Here is a 14,968-nt window from a genome sequence, read left to right on the forward strand (position 1 = left end):
TAATCTTTCTCTTAAGCTCACAGGTGCTACCAATTTGTCACCCCTTCTCACTACTCCATCCACAACTGACAATTCTACCCAAACTTTTTTTTTCAAATTCCATCTTCTTTCTTTTGGTAGCACCTTTATTAACTTTTCTAACACGGGATCCAAATGCCCTGCAGCTTTCCACTCATCCTTAACTATGGCTCCACACATATCAGATATCTCTGCCACCATCCACTCATCCTCTTGAAACTTCTCTCCTTAATCTAATGGTAATCTCAACATAGAATCTGCATTTATGCTTTTTATTCCTGGCACATACTTCATTTTAAATGTATATTCTTGAAGTCTAAATATCCATTTGGCAATTCGGGGTGTGACCTTACTTGCTCCACTGATAGTGAATATATCAACCAACAGTTTGTGATCTGTATGAAGTTCAAATTCCATTACCCAAACAAATATGCAAAAACGTTTCACTCCCCACCAGCATGCCAATGCTTCCTTTTCAATAGTGGAATAAAATACGCAATGCAAAAGCTACCATTCTTTCCTTGCCCTTGTGCTGCTGCAGTAACGCCTCGCCCAAACCATAGTTACTTGCATCCACTACAATTATGGTTTTATTTTCTGGATCATATGGTTTCAGCGTTACTGCATATATTACAGCTTGTTTTACTGAGTGAAATGGTTCTTGACAACTTTACAGGCATTTAAATTTGCTACCTTTCTTCATTAACCCTCAAAACATGCACCTTGTCTGCAAAATGATCTACAAATTTTGTGTACCATTCTGCTAAGCCAAGAAACAACCTTAAATGTTCCTTGTTCTGTGGGAAGGGAGCTTCTTCTATTGCTTCCATTAATTTAAACTTCAGTTTTATTCCTTCTTGGGCCAATGTATGCCCTAAATACTCTACTTCCCTGCACAGCACTTGCATTTATTTCTACTGATGGTGAGTCCTGCTTTTTCCATCTTTTCTAAAACCTTTTTGAATACATCATGCATTTGCTTGTTTTCTCCCAATATTAATACATCATCCTGAAATATTAACGTGTTAGTCATGTCGTCCAGAATTCTTTGCATCATCCTCTGAAATACTGCAGACACAAAAGCAAGTCAAAAAGGAATTCTTATAAACTGGAACACACCTTCGGGTGTGATGAAAGTTGTTAAATAGCCGGAATGGGTATCTGATGAGAAGCATTAGATAAATCTAATGTGGTGAAATATTTCTCCCCCAACACTTGCAAGCATTTTATTTATCTGTGGCAGAGGATGCTTGTCAATTAATATGCATTAATTCAAGTCTCTTAAATCTATGCACATCTGGATCTTTCCATCAGGTTTCTTTGCTATCATTAAGGGACTTAACCATTCAGATACCTCTATTGGTTCAATTACTCCTTCTCTTCTTAATCTTTGTAATTCCTTGTTTAATTTGTCTCTTAGTGCCAATGGCACATCTTATGCCTTGTGTACTTTGGGTGTAACATATTTTTTTTAAATGATATGGTGTTCAAAACCTTTCCGACAACCCAATTCCTCACTAAATAATTCAGGAAACTTAGGGGGTCATTCTGACCCTGGCGGTCATGGACCGCCAGGGCCAACGACCGCGGAAGCACCGCCAACAGGCTGGCGGTGCTTCTGGGGCCATTCTGACCGCAGCGGTACAGCCGCGGTCAGAAAAGGGAAACCGGCGGTTTCCCGCCTGTTTCCCACGGCCCCATGGGGATTCCAACCCCCTTCCCGCCATCCTGTTTCTGGCGGTTTTCACCGCCAGAAACAGGCTGGCGGGAACGGGTGTTGTGGGGCCCCCTAACAGGGCCCCATTAAGATTTTCAGTGTCTGCTTGGCAGACACTGAAAATCGCGATGGGTGCAACTGCACCCGTCGCACACCAGCAACTCCGCCGGCTCCATTCGGAGCCGGCTTCCTCGTTGCTGGGGCTTTCCCGCTGGGCGGGCGGGTGGCCTTTTGCCGGTCGCCTGCCAGCCCAGCGGGAAAGTCAGAATGACCGCTGCGGTCTTTTGGCAGAATGCCCCCCTTAGTGATCCACTCATTTTCATTATTTGATTTCATCAATAATACTTGTTTGGGGTGATTAGGGTTTAATACTATCCCCAACTCACCGCACTCTTTCCATCCAAGTAATGACCTGTCTTGTTGCACCACATATATTTTTCCACAAGCTTTTCAAGATCTGCTTCAAAATATCCCAATATTGGAATTTTTCTCCAGAGTATTCTTCAGGTTCAACAACCATAGGTTTAAGCGTATTATTCTTTAAACTTTCCCATACTTGTTTGTCTATTAAAGTAAAAGGTGAGCATGAGTCTGCCCACATTTGCACTTGTTTTCCATTCACCTCAATAACATACTTTGGTGGATTATACTCATCACCTTTCTCATCATATTGGGTACATGCTAGTGTCTTTTCTCTTTCGACTACTAAGACATTGAGCTCGTCCTCCTCACTAATCTCTTACTTTATTTTATTTTTCGCACTCTTTCACTACATTCGCTGACTTCCTGAATCTGTTTTCATTTGACATTCTGCATATGCTTGCAAAATGTCCTACTTTCTTGCATTTAAAACACTTACTGTTGAAAGCTGGATTCCATTTATATCACTTCAAACGGGGGCTCGCGTTCGGCTTCCTCTTTTTCTGGGACTGGCGTTACACTGCCGCCGGGCCCTATATTTACTCTAACGGTCGCTCGGACCTGGTTACTTTCTACATTTAATTTCCGATGCGAACAGTTCCAATCTATCAGGTAGGATATTCTCCTTCTTTTAATTTACTACTTTGTCTGAGACGCGGGTATGGCATTTTTCAGGTTGAAATGCCCAGTACAACTATATCATATATCGGGGAATGTTTGAACATATTTTTTCTTGGTAATAAGATAAAATTACCGTTTTATACCGCTCGCTCTGTGTTTTATCTTTGGATTATTTACTATTAATAATTGCCTTGAATACGCACTGGCTTTTTCTTTCTTTTACACTTGATACGGATTATTGGGCTATCTATGAACCCATTTTTGACCATAATTTTCAATATTACGGTTAAAAATACCTCTCCTTTTTCCCTTTTTTATTTTTTTCACTTCTGATTTGTAGGTCCGTACTGTACCATTCTTCTAGTGGGCTCATGCCTCCTTTTTTTTTCTCCCTCTCATCAGGCATTGAATTTGTCGCTATACTTTGACTATTGTGAATATATGTATTTTTCAGGTTTCCTCTTGCTTTGTCATACATGGTATTCCACATCATGTTGGCACCCATCTTTACGTTCTTTTTTCTCATGTATATCGGTATTCCATCTATTGGTATGCACTTTTGTTTCTGTCAGATTATATGTTGTATACAATCGTTCCATGTTATGTTGTATTACAGCCCTGAAGAAGCCCTTTCAGTGGGCGAAACGTGTTGGCTGTCTATTGGCTGTCCTATTTATTGGCTGTCCTTTCACTGTACTATTGGCTGTATTCACGGAAATGTGATATCACCAAGTATCGGACTGGCAAGAATTAAAGAGAAGGATCTTATATCTTCACCACTGGAGTACTGGACTCTTATCTTACTTTTTACAAACTGTTTGCAAATGTGGCAGTGCACCGCCTATCAGGGTTTCATGTATAGTGGATACAGGCTGCAGGCACACAGGGCTGAGAGCAGGAAAATGTCATATTTTAAAAGTGCCATTTTCAAAATTGAAACAATACATCTGACTTCACCATTAAAGAGGATTTATTATTAAATTTCATAGGCAGTACGCATGACATATCTAGTCCTTCTCAATTAGGCGTTACAGCTTATTAAATGTAATAAGGAATCCCCAATGTTAACCTATGAGAGGGGTAGACCTCACAGTAGTGAACAACGAAGTTGGGAGTTGTTTGCTTTTAGACATGTACAATTTAGTAATATATGCCCTGCCTTTTAATTACGCAGCACCTTGCCCTATGTGCTACCTATAGCCTACCTTAGGGGTGACATATTTAATAAAAGGGGAGTTTAAGGCTTGGCTAGAGGTTTTAAATGCTAAGTCCACATAGCAGTGTAAACTGCACACACTGGCTCTGCAGTGGCAGGCCTGAGTCATGTTTGGAAATGCTTCTTAATTGAGTGGCACAAGGAGAGTTACAGCCCACTAGTAGTACTTAATTTACAGGCCCTGGGCACATATAGTGCACTTTACTAGTAAATTAAGAATGCAAGATGTGGATGTACTAATCAAACCAAGTTCACAGGGTCCTAAGGCCAATAAAAACTAATTTAGAAAAATGTGAAGAGAAAAAGGCAAAACGTTTGGGGGTGACCCTGCAGAGAGGGACATTTCCAGAGAGTAATCAATACCTTGATGGACTTCCCTGCTTAGGCAATAGAACAAGGACAATGGCCCACTACTGCAGGGGCACTTGTTAGTTCTACACCTCTCTGAACTCAGTTGGATCCCTATGGACTGAGCCACTGGACTGACCCATGGAGAACCCATCTCCTTACCTGTGAACCCCATTTTTACAGCACCTTAATTTTTTCACAGATGCATTTCAGTAGGCAGACCGTTTCCACCATGCCCTACAAAGTGATGTGAACCATCACACCCCTTGGATCAGACTGTCCGAACCCAAGGACAATTCTGTCCACAATGACAGTAACCAACAGAGGCCACTGGCAGTGTCAACAGCCAAGGCCCAGGGCATCCAGGGGTCTCTGACCTCTTTGGTTTCGCAGAGTAGGGGGCAGTAGCCTATGAGCTGGGATCACCCTATGCACCTGCCCGGTGTACTGCTCTGGGGAAACTAGCTGTTCCACTATCATGATGTGGCTAGCCCCAGTGTCCCTCGACCAGGTGGAAGTCACAACTTCCACCCACAGGGATCACAAGCTCACCATTTGAGTCTGTCTCCCAACTAAAAGAGATCATGGCATGCTCTATGACCTTTCCCTGTGGACTAATTGCTCCTAAGGCCACATTGGCCACCCCTACAGAGGTCCCATGAGTGGGTGGTTTCTTTGGACAGACTGAGTCCCTTGCTTGTGGTCTAGCTGGGAAAAATCAAAGCAGCGGGTTGGAAATAGGATGCCCGGGCCACCACCCACCAGAACCTCCCTTCTGCCTCTCAGAAAGGAGACAGGAAACCTTTCCTTCCCCTTTAACATGAGGCCTTCCTGGGTCTCCCTTGACCTCTCCCTCACTCTGTTGGGGGTGTTATGCGGTTCCCACTTTGATAATAGGACTGCATGTTTAGGACAGAAGAACAGCAGTGTGGCACTCAGAGTCCACAGCATTTGTAGCTGTCAGCCTAACTCCTGGCTAGCTTACACGAACCCTATACCGACTGGGGTGAAAGTTGATTATGGCAACCTGACCATGACACTCTGACTCCCCAGGGAAGCTGTGGAAAAAGATCTTACACATTGTGTACTGTTACTCATGCATGCCAAGGCAATACACAATAGATGCGAGATAAGTTTTCAGTATGTTTATTGAAACAACAACAATCTGGCATATAGAGGGAGAGATGGAATGATTAGGCAGATGAACCAAAGCAAAATAATCGGCATTACGAACATGGTAAAAAAGATAAACAATTCAACAATGATGTATGTGGTTCAAAATGTTCTGCAGGATCCTACCTAACTCTATGTCTACGCTGAGAGCATAGAGAGTGTACCCTTCTGCCGGGCCTGATCTAAGGAATAACACTGACCCTATACCTAGAAGAGTGTCAAGAGTTAGTTGCTGATGTAGTTTGCAATTCCCTCTTGAGGCTGGCTGATCAGCATCACTTCAGCTGCATCATACAGCATGCTTCCCAGGATAGTCATAGCCAGAATGCCCTCAGTCGCTTTTGGGTCAGTACATCATTTATATTTCAAACTATACTGTCTTGGAAGTACAGTTTCAATGTAATGTTATCTCTAGATGGTAGAAGCTGTCTCCTGAATGGGCAACAGAAACAAGCATATCATGTAAAGAGTTATATGGCCTTGGACAGAAAGTACTGATTAAATGTTGTGCAAAGGCTAACTAAACACAAACAGCTTGTTCCGCACTTTCCTAGAATAAAATCAACTGATAAAAGTATGTAAAAATCATCACTAAAAACAGACTTACTGAAATGAATAAAATATGAACACTAAAATGAACTAAAACAGGGGTGACTAACCGGGGTCCTAAAAGTCCTCATGACAGGGGGAACCTGAAGCACTCCCAGGTACCTTTTTGGACACTGTGGTCCGGCCCAGACGTATGCATGCTCAATAGGTTTCCTGAGGCGAGTCAGCTTGCTATCACTTAAATAACACAACCTGGATAGGGGGAGGTAAAGCGCCACCCAACGTCCTGACTAGACTAAATATTTAAAAAACAAAATGGTACTGCAGCATACAAGACACCATGATTCTTTGCCTACTTAGTGCTATAAGCCTGGGCCCAATTTGGACATCACAGTTATCCTTTGGGTCATTTGAGAAGGCAAATTCTTTTGGGAGAGCAAGCCTTACACACTCATGTTTCATCCTTGACAACCTTTCCCCACCCTGGTAGGACAGTGTTACCTGGGCGAAATGACCTCCTGGTGGGTCAAAAGGAAGGAGGGAGTTCTTACATAGAGCTTGACTGGACAAGTAATAGGATCCAGATAAAATAAAAATATCTTGGGGTACCCAGGCATGTCACCTTCAATATTGGAACCCCAGGGATATCTAAAAATATCTAAAAAAACTTACTGGGATGGTCAGTGAGAGTAGTGACTCAAACCAACTCCCTAAACCAACATGTTTCTGCCCCTATGGTTAGTCTAATAGGTCTGGCACAATCGTCAGGGCAAAGAATTCCGAATATATTGGCCAAGTTTGCCATTAACAAAACAACCTGATGAAACCAAGCCCCCAGGTGAGACCTACTTGGATCTAAGGGGCATATGTATACTCTGTTTGCGCCGAATGTGCATCAAAAATCTTGACGCACAATCGGCGCAAACCCTGCCCCATATTTATACTTTGACGCCCGACCCCGCGGGCGCAAAATTCCACCATGTGAGTCATTTTTTGGAAGGGGGAACCAGCCTTGCGTTAATTATATGCAAGGTAGGCGTTCCCTTCCAAAAAATGACTTTAAGGCCTGTGCCCCTTATTTATACTCTGGCGTCATTTTGACGCACAGGAGGGGGTGGGCCTTAAAAAACGGCGCACAGCCTGATGTGTGCCGTTTTTTAACGCCTGGGTCAGGGCAGGCGTTAAGGGACCTGTGGGCTCGGAAGGAGCCCAGAGGTGCCCTCCCCTGCCCCCAGGGACACCCCCTGCCACCCTTGCCCAAGGGGGCATGACTCCTGTCTTTGCTAAGACAGGAGTCATGTCAATGGAGGTTGGGCGTTAAAATAAATGGCGCAAATCCGGTTTGAGGCCTGAATTTTGCCTCAGACCTGATTTGCACCATTTTTTGACGCACAACCCCCATTTTCCCATACGCCGGCGCTGCCTGGTGTGAGTCTTTTGTTTTAACGCACACCAGTCCGCAGCGTCGGCTAACGTCATTCCATTAATAAGGCACCCGCATGGCACGTTGGAATGGCGGTAGCCGGCGGTAAACATTTTGAAGCACAACTGCGTAGGCGCAGTTGTGCGTCAAAAAGTATAAATATGGGCCTAAATGTGTTGCAACAAACCTAAAGGGAGTAACACACATTCATCAAGAAGCCTTCATGCAGTACCCCCTACACTGACTGCACTGTCACCCAGCCTCTGTTTAAGACTTGGCAAGAAGTTTTAAATGCCAAGTTGAAATAGCACTGAAAACTGCACATACAGGCTCTGCAATGACAGGCATGCAACATGTTTTGGGTGGCAGAAGCACTGCACTTAATTTACAGCCCCGTACACATCTGAGACTTATAAGTATTTTAAGAATGCCAATTGTGGATGTACCAATCAAACCATGATTAGGGGGAGAGCACAAGCACTTTAACACTGTTTAGCTTTGGTATAGTGCAGAGAGTACTAAGGCTGACAAAAACTAATTCAGCAAAAGCTAGTGGGGAAAAGGCAAAAGGTTTGGGGTAACCCTGTGGAGAGGGTAATTTCCAAAATGAGTGATGGCTTCCAGCCACTCAAACTGAACAGAGACAGAAAAAACATAGCTGTAACAGATGGTACTTTTTGAATGAAGAAAGAAAGTACTCAAAAACAATGAATTTAGAAAGAGACATGTAAATCTCCATGGCAAAATCAATATTGCTAATAGTTGAAATAGAGTCAATTACAAACTGCACAAAGACTATATTCAAGATTTTAAAGCAGAAACCAAAACCACTTAACACACTCTCCATAAATAAGTCTTTTGAAGCCTACTTTAACTAATCATCCTTCTTCAAATAAAGGTGAAGAATATCAATCTCTCCCTCTCACAAATGAAAACAAATGCAATTAAAAATCATACTGTCATGAAATAGAGTAGCATCTTATCATCTTTCGGAGAAAACACTGAAAATGAACTTATTAACATTTGTGTGGAGATAAAACACTTCTTCAGCTGTTTCCCCCTTTTTAATTTAGAACAGTCCAACTTCAGTGGGTGAAATATTCTAATAGCACTCTAGCCCTCTTGCCTTCTGTTATGCCTGTTGTTAAATGCCTTCTCCCTCGTTATTGCAATATTGGAATTTAGAGAGCCACATTGAAGACAATGAAGTGACTGAGGACTACTAATGGCTGGGATAAGCCTTCTCGCACACAGTAAGCCTTCTGCTCCAACAATCAAATGTTTATCTGGCTGTTTCCCCCTTGTTAAATTAGAACATTCTAACCTCAGTGGGTGGAATAATCTTATAGCCCTACTGTCTCGGACTATGCCTGTTGTTATAGAAATTCTCTCTCATTATGGGCTCTCACCTGCATCTTGGCCGATAACTCGGATTCAGAGCTCTTAACAATTGGTTTAGCCCTCTGCAGTGGGATCTGCAGCTCTATTCTGACCATTCCAATCAATCCTTTTTCAAAACCTGTTTTGAATCTCAAATCAAGAAACATTTCAATGGAAATAACCTTCTTTACACATTCATGTCAGCCTTTAAGTCTAACCTTAAGTCTGGCTAGAACAGTAAAATGTAAGTGATATCAAGGTTAGTGCATTTGTGTATCTCTATAAGTGGTGTTTTGTATGTTTGTGTTTTGAGTCAGCACGTTACCTCATAATGGCATCTTTCTCTCTTCCTTGGTTTGGGGTGAGTGCACACCATGTGATTTATTTTGCTAGTCTAACCCTCACCCCTTTTCCATTTACTATTACTTTGCTCCTCCTTTCTTCTTCCATCCCTCTCTCTCTTCTCTTCTTTTCCGTTTGGTTTGGGATGGGTTCACCCATTTCATGAGCATGGTATTCCTTTTCTTTTTCCATAGAAAGAAATGTGGATGGACGTCCTTTCAGTAGTTGCTCTCTGTGGCTTGATCTTAATTGGTGAGAAGTGTTCTTTTAGATTGACTAGAATGATTGGTATATTTGCCTTGATGGCATTGTTCTGACCTTTTTGGTCTTCTTTTTTTTCCCTTCTTCATGTTATCTTTATCTTGTATACGTGTATAACTTTGTTGGTCCTAATGATGACCCCTTGTGGATTCATCCTGAACAAGGGGTTAAAATGACGATTTGATCGTTTGCCCATCTGAGACTGAAATTTCTAAATACTAGACTACTTAAAAAAAAATTGGTTCCAATCTCTTGGTCCAGTAATCCGTTGTGGATTGGGCGTCTGGTGCATTGTATTATATTGTACATATTGCATATAACCTTTTACTGTGATATTTCACTTTACATCACTTTTTCACTGCACGTTCACTTGGAACATCTTATTGTTTTGTTTTGCCTTGATTACTTTCTGAATATACCATCCTTTACAATATAGTTGCCCTGAAAGGTCACAATTGACTTATGTGATTGGTCAATATATTATCCATGTCTTGCTGTTTTTTGTAATTAATTGTTTCTTTCACAGTTGAGCATTTTATTGAATGCTTTGAGTACTCTTGTTCTAGGGATTATAGGGTGCCCCTTCTTGGGATTGATACAACAGTAAGTCGGCACTCCTACAAATTGTAGAAATTGTGCCCTGCATTGTGGACAAATGATTCATGTCTTCTAATTCTTATCAGTAACATTAGATACTGTCACTCACTCCTCTTCGAAAAATTCTCCAAAAATAAATGGGTTGAGTGGAAAGTAGTTTGTCTCCTAACTTAGCAATTGTACATAATTAATAAAAAACATATTATTTTCTCTATCTCTCCATCCCCACCTCTCTTTCCCATGTAGTCTCTCAAGAATCTTCTATTCCACCCACTCTGTCTAATGCCTATATCGAACCTCTAGGTGTTTGCCTGAAAAGGTCCACCTTATTCTAGCATCTACGTGCTGAAGATACACATTTTTATCCAAGATTGCCTTTTCCTAAAAACATAAACCCTACTCACAATCCTCAGTAGAATCCAATAATCTATGTTGATTCACCATCTAAATAGAAAGCCCACCAAAACAACATTTTGTATAGAGTATTTTGCTCCTGGTGGTGCTCTCTAGCCACCAGGAGTGAAAGTTCTAGGCTGCCTGGCCCCTTATTTTCTAGACATTTTTGGAGCTGATTTTTTCACTGTTCTCCCTCCATTGAGGGTAAACATAGGACCTGCCCTCCCTTCCCATTGCCTGCTCAAACTGATTTTTTAAGGCTTGTTGGTTGCCCCAGCACCCAGATAACAACCTCCATCCTCTGTCTGGAGTTCCTGTGATCTATTTGAATCATAGTGTTACTAAGCAGCACCCTGAGACCCTCAAAGCATGCTACACTCCCTGCCAACTCTCCCAGGACCCCTTGCCCTTCTTGCTACTTGCAGGGTACCTTTTTACCCAGCAGGAGTCAGGAAGCAATATTCAGTGCTACCCTCCACACACCCAGTCCCAGTAGTTCCGAACAGCACTCTCTTTCAGGGTTGCAGGAAGCCCATCTTTCCCTAAAGGATTTGGAAAGCCGGTGCCACTAGTAGTGGAAACACATGTCCAACACATTGCAAGCTTTTATGAATTTTCAGTACTCAAGAGCCTGTTTTTGTATTCTTTGTCAGGTTCCCGTGCTTCTCAGTGCTTTATCCAAAAGATGACTTATTATCCCTCCACCCTTGATCCCCCCTACAGTATTTTAGAATATTAAAAAATGGAAAAGCCAGAGTCTTTAGCTGCCTTGCTAAGTGAGAGAGCAATCTGGTCCCTTCACTCCAAAACATCAAGTAGGAGCTCTTCCTGTGTGTGATGTTAGAGGTCTGAATGTCTCCCCTTGTTTCTCTGGCATAGGGCATGTCTGATTGTTTTACTAAGTGTAAGTTAATTAGCCTTTGCAATCATTTCTTCCACCATCCTCCTCTCCCAGAAGCAGGGTAATCCTCTGCAAATTAACCTATTGTATGTGGTAGAATTTGATCCACCTGTTAGACAGTAGAATTATTAGCCTGGCCCAGAAGGGAGATTTGAAGCCCAAATCACATTAGGGACTGAATCAGAAAACAGTACAACACCCAATGTACATTCACAATTTTTTTTACCTGTAGAGAGAGGCATTGTTTTTCCCTCTTGGTTAAGCTAATGAGGAGCCTAAAGTGTGAACACATCGAAGTTCTACATACTGAGATTATAGTGCTGCAGACTCATATTATAGTCATAAGAAGAGGAGATAGTTGTTTTTAGAGGCCAAGTTAAGTTATAAGGCCTCTATGGGCAATATTTATTCTATTAAAGACCTGTTTGAAACTGGCTAACTGTTTTCAGACCCTGGGCTGAGTGACTAGTCTCACATGCTATGCATGCACACACTACCAGTGCATAGACTCTTACTAGAGCTACTCAGCTATGTGTATGTGCAGACACTGGGCTGAGTTAAACTGTGGTCGCAAGATAAGTATACACACATGTAACCAGTGCATAGACTCTTACCAGACCTACTCAGCAGCAAGCCTTATTTTGAATATTTTAAAAGGTGAACACTGCAGGTTAGCACTTGAATCTATTTTTGCAAACTTTACAGTGAGTGAGACACTGTTAGTGAGACTCCCTAACAGTATAGATTCATAAACAATCCACAAATCTTGGAGGGTTATAGAAGGTCAGAATCCACTTGCTCACATCCCTGTACATACTATGTTCTTCAAAATTCCAGATTTTGGACTTTTGTTTTTAGCATTACTGTGGCCAAAGTAAGACCTCTGACTCTACTGTCTCTCATCAGACATAGCAAACATAGCCATACAGAAAGAATGCAAACTGGGTGGATATGTGACTGGCAAAAACACCATCTAATAAGAGCCAGGGGAACCTCCGGCACAAGAAGGCTCAAAAGAAGTAGTCAATTACTGGTTTACAAAAATTCAAAAGCTTTGGTTAACCTATAGTTCTAACATTTGAAAAATATTTTAGCTTAAAAATAATTGAGAATAACTGATGCACACAAAACCATAAAATTGTACAACTGAAAATGCGTAGGCCCTCATTATTAGTGGGCCAGTTAATTGCAATATGGCGATAACTGCTGTTACCATGGGGAAAGCCATAGATTACTCTTTGAGAATTATGAAGGTGGCCTCGGGGAAGAGAGCAGTGATCTATTGAATTAGTGTCTCCTCCTCCAGAAGTGTCATAAAAAAAGAACCACTAGTGTTTTAAAATTAACGTGTGTCTTTTTAATGGACATTGGTTGCCTTAAAAAATATAGGGCAAGATGTACTAGAAGACAGGTTGCAATCTGTGATCATACATTGCACACTGGTGCTTTGCAACCAGTTTTTAATTTTGCGTTGTGACCTATGAACTAATAGGTTCCATTGCAAAATCTCCAGTTTCCAGGGGGGGGATGGGGGGGATAGGGGGGTCACAGAATGACCTGCCTGTCTAATAAATATTAATAGGGAGGTTGCTATTTCGGACCAGCAGTGATTGACTATAGGGGCAGGCATGGTGGCTAGCAGTTTGGGCTGGATTGTTCCTGTAGAGAGCAAGGTCAAGACTGAATAGCACATGTGTAGACGGGTCTCCTCGACTGCGTCTTACAGCTCCGCGGACTGGCGCCTTTCACGTGCCTCGCTTGGAGAACTCCCGCGTTTCCATGGTGACATGGGCACGCCACCAGACGCTTGGGAGACGGATTGCCGGGTTCCTAGAAAAGAAGCAACGACCGACTGCAGAGGAACGACGGAGGAGGAGTTTTCCGGAGAGACGCCGAAGACGGAGAGAAGAGGAACGCCGTGTGCTACGGAGAAGGAGACCGGACCAGAGGGGGTTCCCATACCCCGCGGAGACCATCGAGACCGAGTCCCGGAAACGTGCACATCCCGCCACGACCCTGGAGGGTCGTGGCTTACCAATGTACGGTCCTTGTTACAAGGACGTCGATAAGCCCATTTTTATTTAGAACACAAGGGAGGGGGTGGACGGAGAAACTAGGGGAGGGACGGAGGGAGGCTGGGAGGAAAAGGGGTCACAAAGAAGGGAAAAAGACGGGTGAGCCCTGGGACAGTGCACTAAGAGAGAGAGAGTGTCACGAGTACCTAAAACCCTCACTACAGGACCTATCCTTCCACACCTCCATCTCTTCCTCAAGAGTCACTGCCCTTCCTTGCATGCCTAAGCACTAAAAGCCTACCCCAGAAACCCACAAACGACTTACCTTTGTTTTGTTCCCGTGTTTATTTTTTCCGGTGCCAACGGGGAGGCCACATGATTTGACGCCATCCAGACCTAAACGAAGACAAAGAACAGAGACGGTTAAAACAAGAAAGAGACACCTGGAGTTGTTGTTACCACTTTAACCTGACATTACTTATAAGTTCACCTTACCAAAGAATAATAAATTCTCACAGTCTATATACGGCTCAGAGTCCTCTGTACCGCCGATACCCCACCACAACATGGCTGGGTCCAAACTGGAAATGGCATGGTGAGCAAAATAAGCGATGGATTTAGGCCCATATCTGTGACTTGGGGGTGATTGTTTGACATTGTTTAGCAGTCTGTGCATCCTCTGTTCATTTTGCATTTGTCACCCTAAGGGGGAAGGGTATGCCGCAGCGTGGGTCCTGTGCTTGCTATGCCACCAGATTCAGGCTAACCTGGCTGATGAGGGTTGATATCACAAAACTGGTCCTAGGATGCTTGTTTCCAGTCCAGGGAGGACCTGACCTGGAAGTTTGGGCCGGAATGTTCCCAGGGTCAAGACTGATTTGCGTATGGCTGAGTCCAAAATGGAATGGCGTGGTGAGCAAAAAAACAATGGATTTAGGTCCAGTTTTGTGACTGGGGATGAATGTTTGACATTGTTCAGCATGAACGCAAACAAAAATGATTCCCATTTTGGAATGCAAATGTGGGTATGAAGGTCTTTTATCTCTTGCAAACTTCCATTTCTACATTCACAGCCAGTCACAGGGGGTTGCAAACTGTGGCTTGTCTGATTAATATTAATTAAGCAGGTCACTTAGCTATTCTCTGTGAATAGACAATTTTTGATGCAACCTATTAGTACATAGGTTATATTGAAAACTGCAAATAGGTTAGTGGCAAATTGCACATCCCTTGCTTGCAAATGGTAATATTACATAAGGGCCTTACTTTTTTTTGTAATATTTATCAACAAGGAGATGTTCATAGACCTGACACTTCTTCAAAATAACAAGGGTAAAGTGCTTGTAGCAAACAAAGCTCTAATAAGCATAAATATATTGAATTCACAAAAAATGCAGACTGGAACTAGTTTGTCAATCTGCATATTTTAGGAAATACATATGGGTAATGTCCTGCAAATGTATGAATTTCGTATTTTACAAAAAATGCATCTTTAATAAAAATGTATTTGACTTAAGGCCTGATTTAGAATTTGGAAGATGGCATACTCAATCACAAACGTGAACTGTGTCATGATATTATGTCCTGTGGC

Source organism: Pleurodeles waltl, chromosome 3_1 (assembly GCF_031143425.1).
Source record: "Pleurodeles waltl isolate 20211129_DDA chromosome 3_1, aPleWal1.hap1.20221129, whole genome shotgun sequence".
NCBI lineage: Eukaryota > Metazoa > Chordata > Amphibia > Caudata > Salamandridae > Pleurodeles > Pleurodeles waltl.